Source organism: Mastomys coucha, unplaced genomic scaffold (assembly GCF_008632895.1).
Source record: "Mastomys coucha isolate ucsf_1 unplaced genomic scaffold, UCSF_Mcou_1 pScaffold11, whole genome shotgun sequence".
NCBI classification, from domain to species: Eukaryota; Metazoa; Chordata; class Mammalia; order Rodentia; family Muridae; genus Mastomys; species Mastomys coucha.
The window spans coordinates 15,506,585-15,524,855 of record NW_022196893.1 but is presented as its reverse complement, the minus strand read 5'-3'; the positions used below and the strand labels follow the sequence as shown (position 1 = coordinate 15,524,855).

The 18,271-nt window shown below is 53.8% G+C and overlaps 1 protein-coding gene across 6 annotated transcripts in view; it reads right to left on the bottom strand.

Annotated features, from left to right (window-relative positions):
* Prr5 (proline rich 5) overlaps positions 1-17,107 on the bottom strand; it is a 38,908-nt gene extending 21,801 nt beyond the window's left edge. The window contains exon 1 of one of the 6 annotated variants that reach the window (XM_031351493.1): positions 16,932-17,107. The gene's annotated coding sequence lies outside the window, so the exon portion shown is untranslated. Of the gene's footprint in view, positions 1-2,547; positions 2,650-10,500; positions 10,777-16,794; positions 16,814-16,931 lie in introns of those variants that run through there. The other 5 variants (XM_031351488.1, XM_031351498.1, XM_031351539.1 and 2 more) reach the window with 5 other exon arrangements.
* Between the last annotated feature and the right edge of the window lie 1,164 nt (positions 17,108-18,271).

The window sequence follows — 18,271 nt, the reverse complement described above, 5'->3', positions numbered from 1 at the left end:
ATCCACTGTGGACTGGACACTGCCCACCCCACCCCACCCCACCCCATGCCTGTCTTAGGAGGCAGTGATCACACAGACAGCTCCTTGTTCTCACAGAGCCGAAGGCCCCTCAACCTCCTGTGAAATGGCAGCCAGGGAAGGGCTGGGCTGCCCCTGCCTCCTTCAGTCAATGGCCCCAGTGAGGACCTGACTTGAGGGTCAACAGCAGATGAATTCACCAGTCTCCAAGCAAGGGTGGAGGTGACAACAGCAGGCTCCAGCTTTCTGAACCATGCCGAGAAGCCTAGGTCTGGGAGGATACGGCAATCAGGTGGGGGTGTAGAGATGGCTCACTCAGATAGGTGTACAAGGCTTAACCAACTATGGAGCGCTGGCCTTACTGGCTAGGAGCTCTGCTTAAGGAAGTAGGAGGAAGCCAGCTTGGACATTTTCCAGCCATACTGACACACACACACAGGACACTGTCACAGCTGGACACGGATTTCCTATCTTAAAAATACCTAGGTGAAAATCCAAAGTGATTTGCTGACCCACCAGGCTACGCTGGTGTGGAGTGGTGGTCAGCATGGTTGGGGGGAGGCGGGGGGCTGTTACTAATCCATGGCACTAGCCTTGAAAGTCCTGGGTGGGTGCTCTCCGCCCCTTGGGTGAGTCACTTCTCAAAGGTTTCAGTTTCCTGTGTGGAAAGTGAAGGCCACAAATCCTTGGCTTCTCTCTATCCCTCCAGGACACCCAGTCCAGGCCCTGGGGTTCTTTTCATCCTGTATCAGGTTTGTCCAGTCCCTGCCTATGAACTCTATGTGCGTCAGGATAGGGATGAATGCCGGCCAACATAAAATCGCAACCCCAGCCCTCAGGCTGGAGGGATGGCTTTGTACTGCTCTGGCAGAGGATACAAGTTTGTTTCTCAGCATCAGCCTATGGCAGTTCATAAACTACCGGTAACTCCAGCTCTGGGAATCCAGCACACTCTTGTGGCCTTTTTGGGTACTGCACTCAAGTACACACACCCACACTCAGATACACACACACACACACACACACACACACACATAATCACATAATTTTAAATAAAAAAGGTTGGATACATGTACTAGACCCTCCTCTTGACTCTACCCACCTTGCCCCCATCCTCATCCTAGCATCCTAGCTTGAACTACCCTTTCTGACCACTTTCTCCAAGTGACACCCATTGCCCTTACAGATAATAGCCGGAGCTGGCCATGGCACACACTGCCCTCCTGAGTTCCCACTGTGGGAACTGGAGATCAAAGTTGAAGATCATCTCCCCCTTCTCCAACTGCCCCTGCCCTTCCTTAGATTTAATATGGCTTTCTTGGCCTTGCCTATCAGAGCCAGCAGCCGGAACTTGTTCATATCTACCTTCCCTACGCTCAGCACACAGTAGCTACTCAATAGGAACGGTCAGTTGGATATATCTGTCTTATGAGTTAGGTCATATCGGTGAAAACAAAGATGCATAGACACGAGGCTGCCATTTCTCTGCCACCGGTGTCACTGAAGCAAAACCCTGGCTCCCTCAGAGAGGCCTGACTGGTATCCAGCACAATTGGGCAGGACAAGGGGCAGAACTGACCCCTGGCTACCCATTGAGCAGGAGTGGCTGGATGGGAACAGGGAGGCAGTCTGAGCAACCAGAGGAAGGCTGGTAGATGAGGGAAGACCACAGTGGGCATGAGAGGAAGGAAGAGAGCTGCAGGGGGCTCCTATGGAAGGGGCTAGAAGCAGGACAAATAATATCCAGGATGGGGCGCAGGACTGTAAGATTTAAAAGACATCTCTATAGCCAAGTGTAGGAGTGCTGTTCTGTAATCTTGGTTGTTGGAAGGTTGAGACAGGAGGATTGCCTTGAGCTTGCAGCCTGCCTGGTCCCCGTAGCGAATTATAGACTCTTAGGAGACAGTGTCTCAAAGAAAGGAAAAGAAAAAAAAGACAACATCTCCAGGGAGCGAAGAAAGGAGCTGTCCCCGCCCCAGCACAGACGAACACTGGCTACACCCACAGCCCAATGCAGAAGTGCGACAGAGACGCGGGGGTGCTGTGCCGCCGGGTGTTGGGGCTGGTGGTAGGCAGCGCGGGTGCTGCTGGGTGTGAGTGTTGGTGGTAGGCAGCAAAGGACAGAGCTCTCTGGGTCCAGAAATCCAAGGCACAGTCTGGAGGAAACCAGGCTGTTATAACTCCTCAGCAAAGACAACTGAGGAGTTGGGGGGGCAAGACTAACTCCTTTAAGTGTTCCTGTGGCCTGAAGTGTCAGAAAATCCCAACAAACCAAATCACAACAGCCATTGTTTGGCAGAATTCCTAGACATCTCTTGGTACAGTTATGACCCCTGTAAGCAGGCGCAGGGGTCATAACTGTCTTCCGGGAACTGATAGGAACCTCTAGGTTTGGTGCCTGGATCAAGGATTGAACAGTTGTTTTAGGAGTGGCTTTGGAGAGAACAACCTGTGTCTAAGATTATTGGTTAAGAACATGGGAGACAAGTGGACTCATTGGCACATCCCCCAAGCTGCCAGTGTCCCTACCTCAGAACCACAGTCTCCTCCTACAGGACCCAGGTTTCATCCCACCTCCACCTGGCCAGCTAGAAACAAGAACTTGAGACAGGATACTGGCCACCAAGGGAGACTCAAAGAGCATCGGGGCCATCCTTCTTGGAGTGAGCCCTACGTGAGCATCCAGGTTGGAGTCCATCTGGCCCTGCTTCCAAGTCAGCTGACCTCTAATGGACTCAGTGAACACATCCGGAATATGGGCAGCATCTCAGAATTTGAGGGTCAATAAAGATAGAAACTGAAGCCCTTGGGAGGAGCACACATTCCCCCACAGTCCTCTCTGATTCTTAGGGTATGGGGATGTGCCCAGGTGGTTCATTTTCAGGGCACAGTACTCTCAACTCCCAGCCCCTGATTTCTAGCCTAAGACAAGACCACAGTGAAGTGTCACCCTCTCTTTTTCCATGTCAATCAAAGAGGACAGAGAACTTCTTTGAAGGAGACGATTGAAGAAGGCATCCTTGCCTGGGCTGGAGAGGACAAGAGATAGGGTAGAGAAGCAGAGCTTAAAAATACACTGCCCCATCTGGTACTCCCAAGTCTGTGGTACTCCTGAGTCTGTGGTGTTCCCAAATCTGTGGTGCTCCCAAGTCTCAGGTGCTCCCAAGTCTGTGGTACTCCCTGGAGGTGAGGGGGTCTCATGTCACACCAGAGAAACGAGGGTTCAGGAAGGCTGTGGCACATGCTCAAAATCAGGATTGGTAAGTGGCAGGGCTGAAGCTGGAGCCTGGCCTGGTGAGGAGGAGAGAGCAGCTCCAGCTCAGTCACTGTCACCTACCACCCACAATGCCCACTCGCTAGACTCTCCCTCCCAAGGGCCATCCACTCCACAAGGGGCCATTTTGCTCCCTGTTGGCATGGCCTGGCAGTTCCCCCAAGCTGACTGGCACCATGTCTCTAGTAGCCTGGGGCACAGTTGGTGGGTAGGCTCCTTACCCTGGGGTCCCAGACACCCAGCCAAGGGCCAGGAGGTAGCTAAGGCATGTGCCTGGCTCTGTCTCTCTAGCCTGTGCCCCTGGGCCACACCTCATCCCTTCTTCCTTGGTGTACAGAGGAGAGTGGAACAGGATGATCATGGGGTCACACCAGGAGCTTGGCAACTGCTCTTGTTATAGAGGACAGGGAGGGACACTGAAGCTGGGCCGCAGAAGCTGGGTGAGCCTGTCACCATAGGGCAAGACTAGGCTAGGACCTTGGAGGGCTCTTCTCCCTGCACCGCAAAGCCAGCTGACCCAGTCAGCATTCAGGGCAAGACAGGAGTCCATCAGTGTGAAAAGCAACACACTATGCCATCTGCCTCCTTGCTTCTTCCTGACACGAGACAACCCCACCTGGCTAGTCCTGGTCCCCCTGTTAAACACTCCTCCCCCTCCCCCATGCTTCTGGCTGCTGTGGGATTCTGACTAGCAGAGATCCCTTGTCTCCAACACTCTCACCTCATCCACGTGACCCCAAAAGACTCTCTCTGTAAAAGTTTCCCATCTGCGAAGGTCTTGGACATCAGTTTCCAAAGGTTCTTTAGGTGGGGGGGCAGTTTTAGAACCCTGGTACTAGTCTCTCACTCAGTGCCCGGGGGCAGTGAGGCTCCCTTTGGAACTGAATCTTGGAGTGGCAGAGTTGGTCCTTTGACTCCTTTAAGGAGATCCAGCCCCGCCAAGGGCACTACAACCTCAGCTCCTGTTTCACGAGGGTGCCTACGGTGCTTGTCCCCCGACTCTGTGGATGAAGGCCCACACACCAGCAGCAGTGACCTGCAGGTTGTCAAGCTTGCCTTCCGGCTCTGTGCTCTCCTCACGGCACCTTCTTGCCAGTAGCTTTTCCTTAAAAGCATGTTGGAAAGAATGGATGACTTAGAAATCAGCTCTTGCTGGTGTGAGAGGAGCCCAGAGTACACAGGCGTGGTAGGAGATCTGAACGGAGAGAGGTCATTTTCTCTTCTGTCGTCTGAACCTTGCACCTAGCCCTGCCTGCCAGGTAGGAAGAGCTGTTCCCTGTCAGGGATCCAGATCCAACGTGGGCGATAGGAACGGGGAGAACCAACCCTTGGCCTGTGTTCCTTACTTCCTGGTTGAAGCCCGAAGAGCCAGCCTGGGCCTGCTGGAGGAGGCTGCTGTTATCAAAGGCGGTGTTCCCCAAGCTCTCCTAATATCGGGTAGAAAGGCTGGACTTCTACACCCAAGAAATTATCTGAGGAAAACTCTTCCGATCCCTGAGCTGAGGGAAGGGACACGTCACATGGTGGAGAGGGGCGGGGACAACCCCAGCAGTCAAAACTTAGCTCTTTCAAAATCTCCATGAAGGAGAGACTCCCTGGAGGGTGACACCCCAGTGGACCTAGGTACCAAGATCAGGAAAAGCAGCAACATTTACTGGGTACCTGCTATATCCAGCCCAGGTCACTGAGGCCCAGCTGAGGTTCCAAATCCTGAGGTCACAACAGGGTCGCAGCCCCGGGGTAGGCAGGACCAGGCCTCTGGAGTTCCTGTTTCCTGTCCTGTCTCCAGCTTCTCTAATATCAGGTAGCAAGACTGGAACCCATCTGAGGACAGCTACCACTGTTGCCTGGGCAATGTGGGTGGGGCTCTAGGGGCCCTGGCTCTCTACTGCCCCCCAGAGCTTTTATAGAGAACAGCAACATCTGTGGGCTCAACTCCTCCAGACCACCAGCTTTAATCCCTGGTCCCCTCCAAATGGGTCCCTGCCCTGCCTGCCTAGCCCCATACCTTTTGAGAGAACCCAAATTCCAAAGCCTGGCATTCAGGACCCCAGGCAGGCAGGGCCCAGCCTCCATTCTTTGGGTCCTGCTTCCTCCTTTGAGCCCTCCAGGTCCTGTTGTCCATCCTTCGGGGCCCTTAGAATCCTGCCTGCTTCCCACCTAGCCTTTTCCAGGCCAGATCTGCTCTGTGAAACGACTTAATCCCATGCATAATTAAGCGGTCCTGGTCAAGGTGCAGCCTGGTGATGTCTCTTTGGCTCCACCTCTCTCTCCATGGGTATGTTTTTGTTTTGTTTTAGTTCTGAGCATAACCATTAATGTCAGGGAAGTGTCCTTGCAACCGGCTCCTGGAAGCTACTTTTGATGAAAAGCGCACGGCACAGGCTCTCTCTAGTCTAACCAGGCCATTAAAGGCACAGCGTGCTTGGATTCATTTTGTCTGTTTCCTTCCCTCTGGGTCACCTGTTTACCTCTGTGGTCAGACACATTAGTCACTCAAGGGTTGTCTGTCTAAAAGCTGTACCTGTTCCCTTAGCATCCTGCTGCAAGGCTAAAGGTACAAAGAACAATCAAGGCAGATGTAGTCCACTTTTACAATGTCGTGGTCCTGACCCTGAAAGGCCCCAAAGGCCTCCAGTCATTGTCCTAAGCCTGAAGTCACCTTGGATTCTAACAACACTGAGAGACAAAAATTTTATGACAGAAACACCACCGAGCAATGGCGAACTGCAGAGATTCAAGGTCCTGAATGCCAGGCTTTGGAATTTGGGTCTTCTCAAAAGGCATGGAGCTAGGCAGGCAGGGCAGGGACCCATTTGGAGGGGACCAGGGATTAAAGTTGAACAGGACACCCCACCCCCTACAAGGAGGGCCTCTTCTAGAGTGGCCAGGCTACATGATGGACCGGGAGTGTCTTATGGGAATCAGATCAGCTCCCACATAGCAGGAATAACTTGGGACCACCCTGCCAAACAGAAATTAGACAGGGGTCACCCAGTCTACACCTTGATGAGGACTGCTTAATTAGGTACGTGTTTACATCGTTTTGCAGGAGAGCTAGAGATGGCTCAGTAGTTAAGAGCTCTTAATGCTCTTGTAGAAGATAGTTCAGTCCCCAGCACACAGGGGCAGGGAGGCGGGCACAACTCATAACTCCTTGTAACTCTCGGAGCTCTGACCCCTCTATTGGCCTCTGTGAGCACCTCTAAGCACATGCTCTTGCACATATGAATAAATATAAGATACATCTTTTAAAAATGAAACATGATCTCACAGCATAGCCCAGGCTAGGCTGGAACTCACTATGTAGCCTTCGCTAGGAGGCTTCAAACTTAGTGCTTCTCCTGCCTCACATGGTATCTGGTGGGCCACAAGGCCTGGCATTTTGTTGTTGTTGTTTTTTCTGTTTTGGTTTTTCGAGATAGGTTTCTCTGTGTAGCCCTGGCTGTCCTGGAACTCACTCGGTAGACCATGCTGGCCTTGAACTCGGAAGGCCTGGCATTTTTAACTCTGTGATTTCACTCCCAGCGTGGGAAAGTTGAACTGAGGGTCTTTTTCCAGACCCTTCTACTCTTGTCTCCACCAAGCTTCCCATTCTTCCCAGACCAGCTGGGCCTCCTTGGAGAGACCTGGGATTCCAATGAGAAAAGGACCCAGCCTGGGGTCAATGTGGGTGAGCCTTGTCCTTAGCTCATCATAGCACTCCTAACTTTAACATTTTTATGGATTTACTTATTGTATGTGTGTGCATATACATGCACCTTGGCACACATATAGAAGTCCGAGGCCAGCTTGTAGGAGTCCGTTCTCTCTTTCTACCATGTGGGTTTCAGGAATCGAACCCAGGCCTCTGCCTTTATCCACAGAATCACTTTCTTGGCCCTAATCCTTTCATGTTCATGAAATGGGCATCACTGTTTTTTGAGAACTGCACAGGAATGCATTACGATCTGTTTTGACATCATCATTGCAGCTAGCCTGCCCACTTCGGTCACCTCTGGCTTCAGCTTGCCCAAATGTCAGGCTCCCTCTGACTCCTTGACCTAATTCCGCCCTCTTCATTCCTCCTGCCCCTTGGCTTTGTTAGGCTCTTGGGCTGGCTGCCCTGAGGCTGTGGCTCCTGGGTGCTGAGAAGGCTTGTAAATGGCCAGGGTCTACGCTGCTCCCTGTAGGACAGGGCTTCCTCATGCCAAGCCCCTTCTCCACTGGCCTCCATTGTTACCACTCTGTGTCCTCTTGATCACTGGTCACATGGCCTTCTCTCCCCTCCACTGCCCTCCCTCCCTCCTCGGGACTTGCTTTGCTCCTTATCCCCAGACATCTTGGCCAGCACCACCTTTCCTGCTCTTCTGAGAAAACATTTCAGAAAACAAAAACAAAAACAAAAACAAAAAAAAACCCAAACACTTCTATGCTCAGCCCTATAGTGCTCCCTCTGAGGGTGGAGCCCCCAAGTACTTCCTGTGAGGGTGGAACCCTTAAAATGTCCACCCAGAGGGTGAAACCCCCATGGTGCTCCCTCTGAGGGTGGAGCCTTATGGTGCTCCCCCTAAGAGTGAAGCCCCCACGGTGCTCACTCAAAGGGTGGAGCCCACATGGTGTTTATTCTGACAGTGGAGACCTATAGAGTTCACTCTGAGGTTAGTGTCCCACTAACTCACTCTCGGGGTGGCGTCTCTAGGGTGCTCACTCTGAGGTTGGCGCCCCAGGGTGCTCAGTGGCCCACAGCCCTTACTTCCCCCACTTGGAGGACATTTCCATGAGGCACACTCACTTGGGTATACCTGCCGCTACTGCCCAGATGCTGCGAGAACCCAGTAGTGCCACTCCCCCACGAGAGGAGCCAGGCTCCAGCTTAGAAGGTAGGTTCTAAGGGCAGTGGCACTCAATCGGTCTCCTATTCTGTGCACGCTGGCCTCCCAAGGTCAAGGCTGGGTAATTCCTAGGCCCAGAGTTGCAGAGTGAAGAAAAGCACCAGATGGGGCTGCTCGGTAGCCACAGCGAGGTGGTCTCTCCATCTTGTTGCCTCGCAGCCTCTGCCCTGACCCACTTATCAGAGTGTAAGTGTTTGAGTCTGGGGAGGTGAGGGGGTGGGGCAAGTCGGGCGGTTACACACCTTGCACTAGGCTGCCACCTTCTGGCCAACCACCTGCTATCGCCATTACACTTGACTGCCCAGCTCAGTGATCTCCCAAGCAGCCCAGTGTTCCTGGAGTTCACCTCACCAGCTCTACTGTTGAAGCAGGCTAGCTACAGCAGGCCCTCACCTCCCCAGAGCTGCAAAGACTGCTAGAGCCTCCCATACCTACTGCGTGTGTGTTCTGCAAAGCACGGAACTCCTGGGAGCCTGACTGGAGGAGAGCTGGCTTTCATCTGCGCAACTCAAATATTAGACGCCTAGAAGTGACAGGCACAGGTCCCTTATGTGAACGCTGGGAGGAGTGCCCAGTTCTGCGGATGCTGCTCTAGGAATTCACCAGCAGGGACACCTTGGCAAGCCATTAGATTCTGTCAGACTATCAACAAACCTCCCTTATCAGATTGCCTGGTAGGTAGCTTCTTCCATCAGACTGTCTGCCCAGCTTCTCCTGTCAGGCTGTGTCTGGTGAACCTAACAGACTGGCTTGCCAGCCTCTGCCATCAAACTATGGTCAGCCAGAGTCTCATCAGGCTGTGTCCCCGAATGACCTTGTGGTCACTGAATTCGAGGTTTGTCACCAGACGTTTCAATACATACAAAGTCACTGAAGGAATACTTTTCAAAAGCAGAAGGTAAAAGAGAAAGGAATCGCTAGAGGAAGCGTCAGCCCCACCAGGGCATTCCTGTGTCATCCTTTTCCATGCCCGGCTGTGCATATGTGTCAGCCACTATTAGCAGTGTGACAGCCCCAGCCTTCCCATGCCCTGCCTGCTTCTTAGAGTGGACAACACTGGGCCTGCCCCCTAGACTTGAGGCGAGGTGTCTCCTGCTCCAGGCTCTAGCTGTCTCCCAGGCCCAGCCACCTTTATCCTTCCTCCCACCAACCCCCATCTTCCACCACCTTTGAAAGCCAGGCAAAAAGAGGCTGCACAGACAGACAGACACACAGACAGACACACGGGTTAATTCTGCTCCTCCATGCCTTCACTAGACATCTGCCACCCATATTCCGTCTTCACCTAGCAGACATTCTAGAGCATCCCTAGGCCCAGGAGCTTACACAGAGTCCTGAGCAGGGACGAAAGTACTGTAGCAAGTACTTTTCAGGGCCAGGAGCAGGACCCCATGGCAGACATGGGAAGGGACTGGGACACATGGCTGGGAGTATGTGTGTGTTTGTGTGTGTGTGTGTGCGCGTGCCAGGAAGGCTCTGAAAGCAGGACAACTTCCTGCAGGAGCTGGAAGACACAGCACCCTTCAGAAGGAGAAGCAGAAGCAAGAAGTGGCGGCAGCCGAGGAGGCCTACGGGGCAGCTGAGCAGGCAGGAATGGGCTTAGCAGACACCAAAGGCAACCAGAGGCATGGTGGCCTGGCCAGAAGTGGGTGTAGCCCTGGTTTGGCAGCCCACAGGGTCCCCACTAGTGGCTGGTGTGGCCAGCTCCCTATCCCATCCCCAGATGTTGTGGCGGCAGCTCCAGGAACCAGATTTTCTCCAGGGAACTTGACAACCTCAGAGGCATTTCCATCCGGCCCAGCGAGTTCTGTCCTCAAGCCTTTGGTCTACTGCCTGGCAAGCCTACTTCAGTCTGTGCCAGGGCCTTTCTCCAGAAAATGGAGCCTTTCCAAATGCCCATTGAGGCCCATCTGGCCTCAGGGATAGGAGGACATGAAGGACACAAAAGGCGTTATGAGCATCAGAGAGGTGAAGCAACCCACCCAAGGTCACACAGCACAGCGCACGCACATATGACAGAAGCTAGACTGCCGACCAGGCCAGACAGACTGTTTTATGAATGGATGAGCAAAAGACTCAGCAGCCCGGCGCTCTCGCACCCCATGCAGCAGAAGGGAGGTGCCATCTGCCGCTGTTTTCATTGTTGCTGATTCAAATGTAAAGCCCCAGTGCTGTCACACTAAGCTGGACCTAGGAATTGGTCTTTATCTGCGTCAGAGACAGACTCGGGGTCAGACAAATGGCAATTCTCTGACCACCAGCTCCTGAGAGAGCTGACCCGTGCTACCTCCACACAGATGCATCGTCCCCATGCTAAAGAGGCAGAAAACCTACCTTGCTCAAGAGCCAGAGGCCGCGGGGTGGGCGAGGGAAGGGATACCCACGGGCCTGTCTGCCTGTGACCTTGGCGGAGGCCCGCACAGTCCAGAGAGGTCTGATGTTGGCTCAGTATTTATTCACTGTGCTGGGTGCCCTGGTCTTGAGCTACCCAATGGCTTACATATTATAAGGAATCCACGTGGCTACGGGACAGCAGGCGGGCGGGCCGGGCAGAGGGGCTCACAGGCCGTGACTCAGCGAAACTCAGGGAGGCTGAAGCCAGCTTCGGTGGGAGCTGCCCGTGGCAGCCTGCGCGGGGCTGCCCAGCTGCCTGGTTCCTGATAAATATTTTATCATGCTTACGGAGCAGGTCCCAGGCGGTTGCCCATAGCCCTGAAGCCTAAAGTACACACCCCTTCCTGTCCAGGCCTGAAGTGGTGAGAATAGCCAGTGTCAGGAGATGTGACGGGACAGCCCCTCTCACTTCTGATCCATGATGACTTCAGGGCATCTCAGCGCAGCTGAGCACACCACCCCACACGGTCTATCCCCCACTCAACCCCGCTGATGTTAGGTTTGGCCACACCCCTCACAGGAAGCCCCCTTCTTCTCTCTACCTGGAATGACAGCCAGACTCAACCCTGCCATCCTGCTGGCTCAGTGCCAGCAACCTCCTTCAGGAAGCCTTCCTGGATGTCCCTTCCTGTCATGTTAATCCTGGGAAAGCCTATTTTGGAACCTGGCTCTCCAATGGAGTTAAGGTTCCCCAGTGATGGGGACAAGATGAGGTTGTATGGATGCAGTGTGGCCCTTGCGCACATGAAGGCTCACTCAGAGGGGAAACTGCATCGAGTCAGGTGGGCACGGAATGTAAGACCCAGCCCCTTCTTGCAGGGACAACCACGTTGGAAAGGCTAGAGCCAGTATAACGCAGGGTGACGGCAGCCACCACCAAGGCCTTTCCAGTTTGCTAGGCACCTTCCACGGCGTCCCATCTAAGGCTCACTCCTTCCAAGGCCTCTGAGATCCAGTGTTCTGGGTCTGATTTGGCAGAGCCTGAGATGCAGAGGACTGTCACATCTCTGTGACATGGGGAACCCTACAAAGGGGTGTCTGATGTACAGCATGTGCTCGATGTAGGGTGTTGCTTGGCTAAGAACTCAGGCATGGTAGGAGCTGGGCAGTGTCTAGAGACAGAGAAGAAGCTGGGATGATACCATACGGAAAAGCAGGACATACACTCAGGTGTCGCCTGATGACCTATGTGGGCTGGGCACTGTAGACACCACCCTTCTCCAGGATCTATTGGGGAACAAAAGCCATGTTTGGCAGTGGTAGCACATGCCTTTAGTCCCAGTAGTCAGGAGGCAGAGGCAGGTGGATCTCTGAGTTCAAGGCCAGCCTGGTCTACAGAAAGAGAGTTCCAGGACAGCCAGGGCTACACAGAGAAACCTTATCTGGAAAAATAGACAGACAGACAGAGAAGCAGACAGACAGACAAAGAAAAAAAAGAGAGGGAAGAAGAAAGGAAGGAAGGAAGGAAGGAAGGAAGGAAGGAAGGAAGGAACCAGAAGCTGGGCATGATTGTGCTCACCCATAATTCCAGCACATGAGGGTCTGAGGCAGGAGGATTGCTGGGACACTAAGGTCAGCTTGGGTTATAAAGTGAGTTCCAGGCCAGCCTGAGTTACAGGGTTAAAACAAGGTTCTGAAAACAAAACCCAAACTCTCCCAATAACAGTCTGAGGGTGTAAGCAAAGTGAGGTTGGAGTCTCCTTCCAGGACTTGTGTATCATGAATAGGCTGGTGTCATGGCTGACAAGGGACTGGCCCATGGGAGGGTCCTTGAGCACTTCCTATTTACACTCCTTGTTGGCATCTCCCTCTGTCTCAGGCCTGGTTTGAAGAGAGGCAGGATGGATACAGCTGGGAATGATGTAAGTGGGAGGAGCCTCCCGGCCCCGCCCATGCAGCAGGACCAGAGCCACGATCTATCTTCTCCTGGTACAGTTGAGACTAAGCATCAAGGGCTGTGACCACCACTACCCACGTCCTGGATTGACATCCTAGGGGAGTCAGCTCCCTCCCAACTGGAATAATCAAGCAGGAGCCATGTCTCTCTACCAAGAGGTAGCCGTGGTAGATAGCCTTCGGTTCTTCTGTGTCAGACAATCTCACGGCAGCATGACCTTGGATGTAGATACTGACCTCACTGCCTCATGTTCATCTGTACAATGGGGTCACCACAGTGCAACCTTGCAGGACCTGCAGAGGGTAACATGGAAGCAGGTCTTTGTGCCCGCGATTTGCCTTCCTAGAATGTTCCTAAGGTCAAGACTGGGTATGCTGGCTCTCAGTCACACTCTGAAGCCACACAGGGTAGAAAGTGCGTTTTACACGGAGAAAACTGAGGCACAGAGAGTAAGAACTCCTCAAACTCAAAGAGGGTGTTCAGGGTGGAGCCAGGTCTAGAACTCGGGTCTAGAGCTAAGGGGCTGTCTTCCAGGCTAGGGTTCTCTCGTGTCTTTCTCCTGGACTATCTGCTGGGTGCAAGTCCATTCATTTTGCTGGACAAAATGATTTTAAATTTTAATGACAGCCTACAACCAGTCCAGCAAGCAAACTCTGAGAACTTTCTAGAAAAAAAAAAAAAAACGTACGAAACTGATGCTGGGATCCAGGGAGCCTACATGGTAGCCCTTGATGGCAAGGATTCTTGTCCTTATCTTCAAGCAAATCAATACGGCAAATGTCAAGTGGCTGGCTACAGAGACCCAGGTCTGAGCTCTGGTCCTTTTCCTTGCTGGCCCTGGGTCTCAGTCTACCCATCTGCTAACTGAGCACAAACCCAACAACCTCCTGAGCTCCTGGGAGAGTAGACAGAGGCCAGAGAACCTCCCATAGGGCCCAGCATAGAGCAGATGATCAAGACACGAGGGCGCCTGTTCATTTAGGGCGAGCCAAGCTTTGGAGCAAGACCAAGCGGAGTAAGGCCTCTGCATGCCTGTGGGATCATCTTCTAATAAGGGGCCTTTGCTCTGTCCCCTCCCAACATGTGCCAATACAGAGAGGTCACACACTGCTCAAGGCAGTAAGGTCCCTTTCTCTGGGGTGGTTACAGATGGCACCAAGCAGCTAAAGGTTCCTTGTACTCTACTGAGTGAGTACCTGTTCTTTCCTTACCTGAATCCCTTTGGTCACCTCAACGCTGATATCAAGGCCTACAATGACGCTACAGCTTGGGCCTGGATGGCTTCCCTGGAGTCTACAGTGCCACCAAGCCCACAGTACTGTAAGATGGTTCCACTACAACAGGGTCACCCCAGTGCTACTCAGAGCCTTCCTCCTACCTCACCAGCAGAGAACCCTCCTGGTTGGTGCTACCCTCTAATTCTCATCGTGACACCTAAGGCATTTGGTGGCCATTTTCATCATCTGATACACAAAGCAGGAGGCAGCTAGAGGCTGGGAAATTGGCCAAGGCCGCTGGTAGCCAAGGTGTGCAGATTAGACCCTGGCAGCCGGGCCAGAGCCTCTACTTAGCCCCAAACTGTCTAGTCCCATTCAGAGCTGCAGAGGAGACAACCACAGCGCACAGGGGTCAGGCAGCTTCCTGGAGCAGGTGGCTAGGGGTTTCCCCTTGTGCCCTCATCTCGTAGGCTTCTCCTCCTGGGCCTGAGGGTCTGAAGGCAGAGGATAGCACTGACGACAAAGCTCCAGAGTTTAGGGTTCTCAAGGTTCCTAAAAACATGATTCCAAGGATCTCCAGCTGCTGCGGGGGTGTGCACAGGCTGCCTAGTACTCCAAGGCTGAGCCCTGGAGTTCAAGGCCAGCCTGGATAACAGTGAAACGGCTTCCCATCCTCCCTTCCCCTCTCTTGAAACAAGGTCTGATCTCTTGCTCAGTCTGGTCTGAAACTCACTAGGGAGCTGAAGATGACCTTGGCGTTCCAATCATTCTGCCTCCTCATCCCCCTCGTGCTGGGATTACAGGTATGCGCGATCATGCCTAGTTTATGTGGTGCTGAGGATCGAACCCAGGACCTTGTGAGTGCTAGGCGAGCATTCCACTAACTGAGCCATGATGGCAGCAGAGATACTGTCTCTTAGAAAGAAAAGCTCGGCATCCAGATCCATCCAGTTTTGAGACCGGAAGAGGAATGTGGTTAAAAGAGAACATTGTTACATTGTCTTTAAGAAACAACCACCTCATTCTTGGCAAACCTCTGCTTCCTACTGCCTGCTCCTGAATGGGGAGTGACTGGTCCCTGTGGCCTCCTAGGTCTCTCGGGAGGATCCCCTGGCCCTGCTATGTAACCCAGGGGACCACTGTTACCCTCATCTGGACCTCCTGTCAGGTGTGCTGGCTCTCTCTGTGAGGTCTCACTCCCACCCCCTAATCCCTCCGGCCACCTGCAGGCTTGGGAAAAGTCTTTAAGAACGAATCACTTTTCTGTCTTTCCATGGGGGTCTCACGTGAGTACACTGAATGTGGGGTATCTAGAGAGCGCCTGGGTCTGACTCCCTGACTGCGCGGGGAGTTCTCTAGGCAGCTCTACTGTCACTCCTCCAGGCCCTTCCGTGCTCACAGAAGCTGGCATCCCACAGAGTGCCGGCTCTTCCTCCCCAGGCATTTCCGCCCAGCCAGTCCAGGCCTTTCAAGCTATCCATTAGAAACAAAAGCCATTTGCCAAGCAGCGACTGCACAAACACTTTCCCTGCTGGTGAGGAAATACAACTGTCCCCATCACCCTCCATTAACACAGTTATCCCGAAAACAAATGCCACCTACCCTGGGGCTGCTACCGCCCCATTCTGTGCACATCAGTGGATCCTCCTGGGGTACCCAGTGTGGGTAGAAATACCAACTCCTAGTTTTCAGCGGAGGCACCAAGAATCAGAGAAGCAGTGATTTCCCCCAGAGCCACACACTCATTCAGTCAGCAGTGGGCCTCAGGAGTTGGCTCAGGCTGACTGGGCTTTGTAGCAACCTGTGACCTACAATTCAATAAAGAGCCGTGGGTAGCAGGCTTGGCAGGAGGACCACTGAGGAGGTCATAACCTCTTGCAAGGGGACTCAGGTTCACAGAGAGCAACGGCTGGCTCAGGGACACAGATGAGCCTTGGGACCCTTCTTGAGGGTGAACCATTGTTAGCCAGCCTTCTCTCCACGAGGCTCACACCTGAACATGTGCCAGAACAGGGCTTAGGAACTGAGAGACAAATGCAGATTCCTAGGGCCCCAGAAGCATCATCCCAAGACAGCCCAAAAGCCTGCATCCTATGGATCCAACATCCTCCGAAGAGGTCTCGGAATGCCCAGAGATCTGCCAAGGAGAGCCCCTACCCTCTCCTAGGAGAGACTCTCCAGGGTGAACCCTGGCAGGGGCCACAGGGAGATGAGGCCTCTCTGAATGCAGCCCAGAGAATAGGCCCAAGGCCTTTGGGATCCTGGACACAGAGGCAGGATCAGCCACTCTTTCAGCCAAGCATATCCCCAGTCCCTTCACTTCCTTGTCAAGTCACAGTCTCCACAGGCCCTGACAGCGTCACTCCTACCCATGCCTGATAGGTACGGAGGCTCAGGGGACAGGATGAAGTTGGCCTTCTGGGGCCTGCAAGGCCAGGGACCCTTCCGCAGCTCTGTGCTTTTCACCCTGGCTCTGGCAAGGGGAATCTTGGAAAGCATTAGGCTCTGCTGTTCATATGGGAAGGCGTGTAGGAATCATGTGATTTGGTCACCGGCTCAGACCCTGGCCGGGCTAATCTGCCAGGTGTCCGGCCCTACCTGTCAATGGCCAGTGAGAGTGACAGATAGCTAAGTGCTCCCACCCTGGGGCCTCTGCCTGTGTGGGATGAGCCTCCTGATCTCATCCAGCTCCTTGCCAGGAGGTGGCGAGACCCGCCAGAGGCTAGAGACCAGAGGGTGTAGGGGGCACAGCCTGAGCCAGGAACAGCTTGGAAACAAGGGTCCCCCTCCTTCGACCATTGTTTGCTCTATTAAGGGGGATGATGGAGAGGGAGGGGCAGACTTCGATAATGAGGAGGCATTGAGAAGGATCGTGATAGAGGCAGGGTGATAGGATGGCCAGGCGGCTGGACAGAGGGCTGGACTGACCCCAGCGGGACCCACCCACAGAGATGGAGAGAAACTCAGACATCAAGAGAAGGGGGCGGGGCAGGGGCCTCTGAGGGACAAACCGGGAATATCCGGGGAGGCTGACCGAGATGCTGTACTCCTTCAGGGGTCGTTCCTGCCTAGAGGTCGCCCCCACCCCTACCCCACCTCCGGACGCTCCGCGACACTCACGCGCACTCGCACACATGCTCTCGCGGCGCCGCCCGGGTCTCGCCTCCTGCGAAAGCGTGTGCAGCCCCATCTCCGGAGCCCAGGACCCCTCCCTCCCGCCCCGCCTCGCCTCGCCTCGAGAACGGATCGCCGCTCACCTCGGTCCCCGTGCAGCCGCCGCAGCCTCCTCCACCGCGCAGAGCCCGGACAGCCTGGGGGAGGGACTGCAGAGGCCCCGCCCACCAGAGACCACGCCCGCGGAGCCCGCGCCCCTGCGAGACCCCGCCCATCCTGCCGAGGCTCTGTCTCTAGCTAACAAAATTTGGACGCTCAAGGGGCTGCGGACACGCCCATCATCTCGGCAGCGTGGCTCCTCCTTGTATACTACTGCGTGCATTGCGCAAGCTATATGTCTCATCCACCCTGTAGGAGGCTCCTGGAGTCACCCTTGGGCCCCCAGAACAACACTGCTTGGTAGTCCTTAAATGCCCACTGAAAGCTTCCAGGTGTGAGGAAAAAAAATCTGACAGACTCAGTCCTTGTCCTGAGTCTTGGGGACATTTGCAAATATCTCAGCTAAGGTTCTTAAAGCCTGTAGCGACCTGGGTCACATCAGCATCTCCTTGATTAGAAGAGAAACACTATCCTGTCCCACGAGGCCCAGCTCAGTTCCTGGTGGGTCACAGCTCTGTGCTATTTCCATTTTGCAGCTGTACAATTGTTCTTGTGGGAATACCCAATGCTTCACACCAATACATGTCTAACACCCCAGACCCCACTCTTCTTTTCTGACGTGGTGGTAAGAGGTGAAGAGGTTACTCCAGGGCCAGGACTTCCCAGGCAGGAAGCCTATGCAGGGCCCAGGCTTCCTAGCATACCATTCAGTGCAGATGGTCGCTGGTTATTGTAATGTATATGTGTATGTGTATGAGTATGTGTATGGAGATGGTCTGAAAGTTCTAGAACGCAATTGTGCCAATCTGTGTCCACACTCACACATATACCTTTTCTCTCCCATCATTTGCTCTTCTGAAGTGAAGCCAATCCGACTCAGGAGTAGTGTTCATTGATGAAAGGTAAGGTGTCAGCCCTCCTGCTGGCTACACTCCAGGAGGCGTAGACCTAGCCAAATCCAGAGGAGACCCCGGGGACCCACACAGTTCAAGAGCAAGCAGACTCCCTGAGGGAAGGTATACCTGGGAGAAGGCAGGCTGGCGCAAAACCGGGGGCTCATGTGTTCTCATGAGGCATCTAGTCCAAGCTGACTGTGTTTGAAGGGATGCTGGCCGAGGTCCCTGAAGTGTTAGAGGGACACGGAAGCAGAGTTATGGTGGTGCTGGACCATTAGGCCATCCACTAGGCTTCTGGTGTGTGACCACATATACTCACCATCTCACTTTCAAACTAAATGTCCCCTTTTCTTTACTTGCATAGCCCTGACTGGCCTGGAACTTTCTAGCAGCCCTGGCCAGAAACACACAGGGCTCTGCCTACCTTT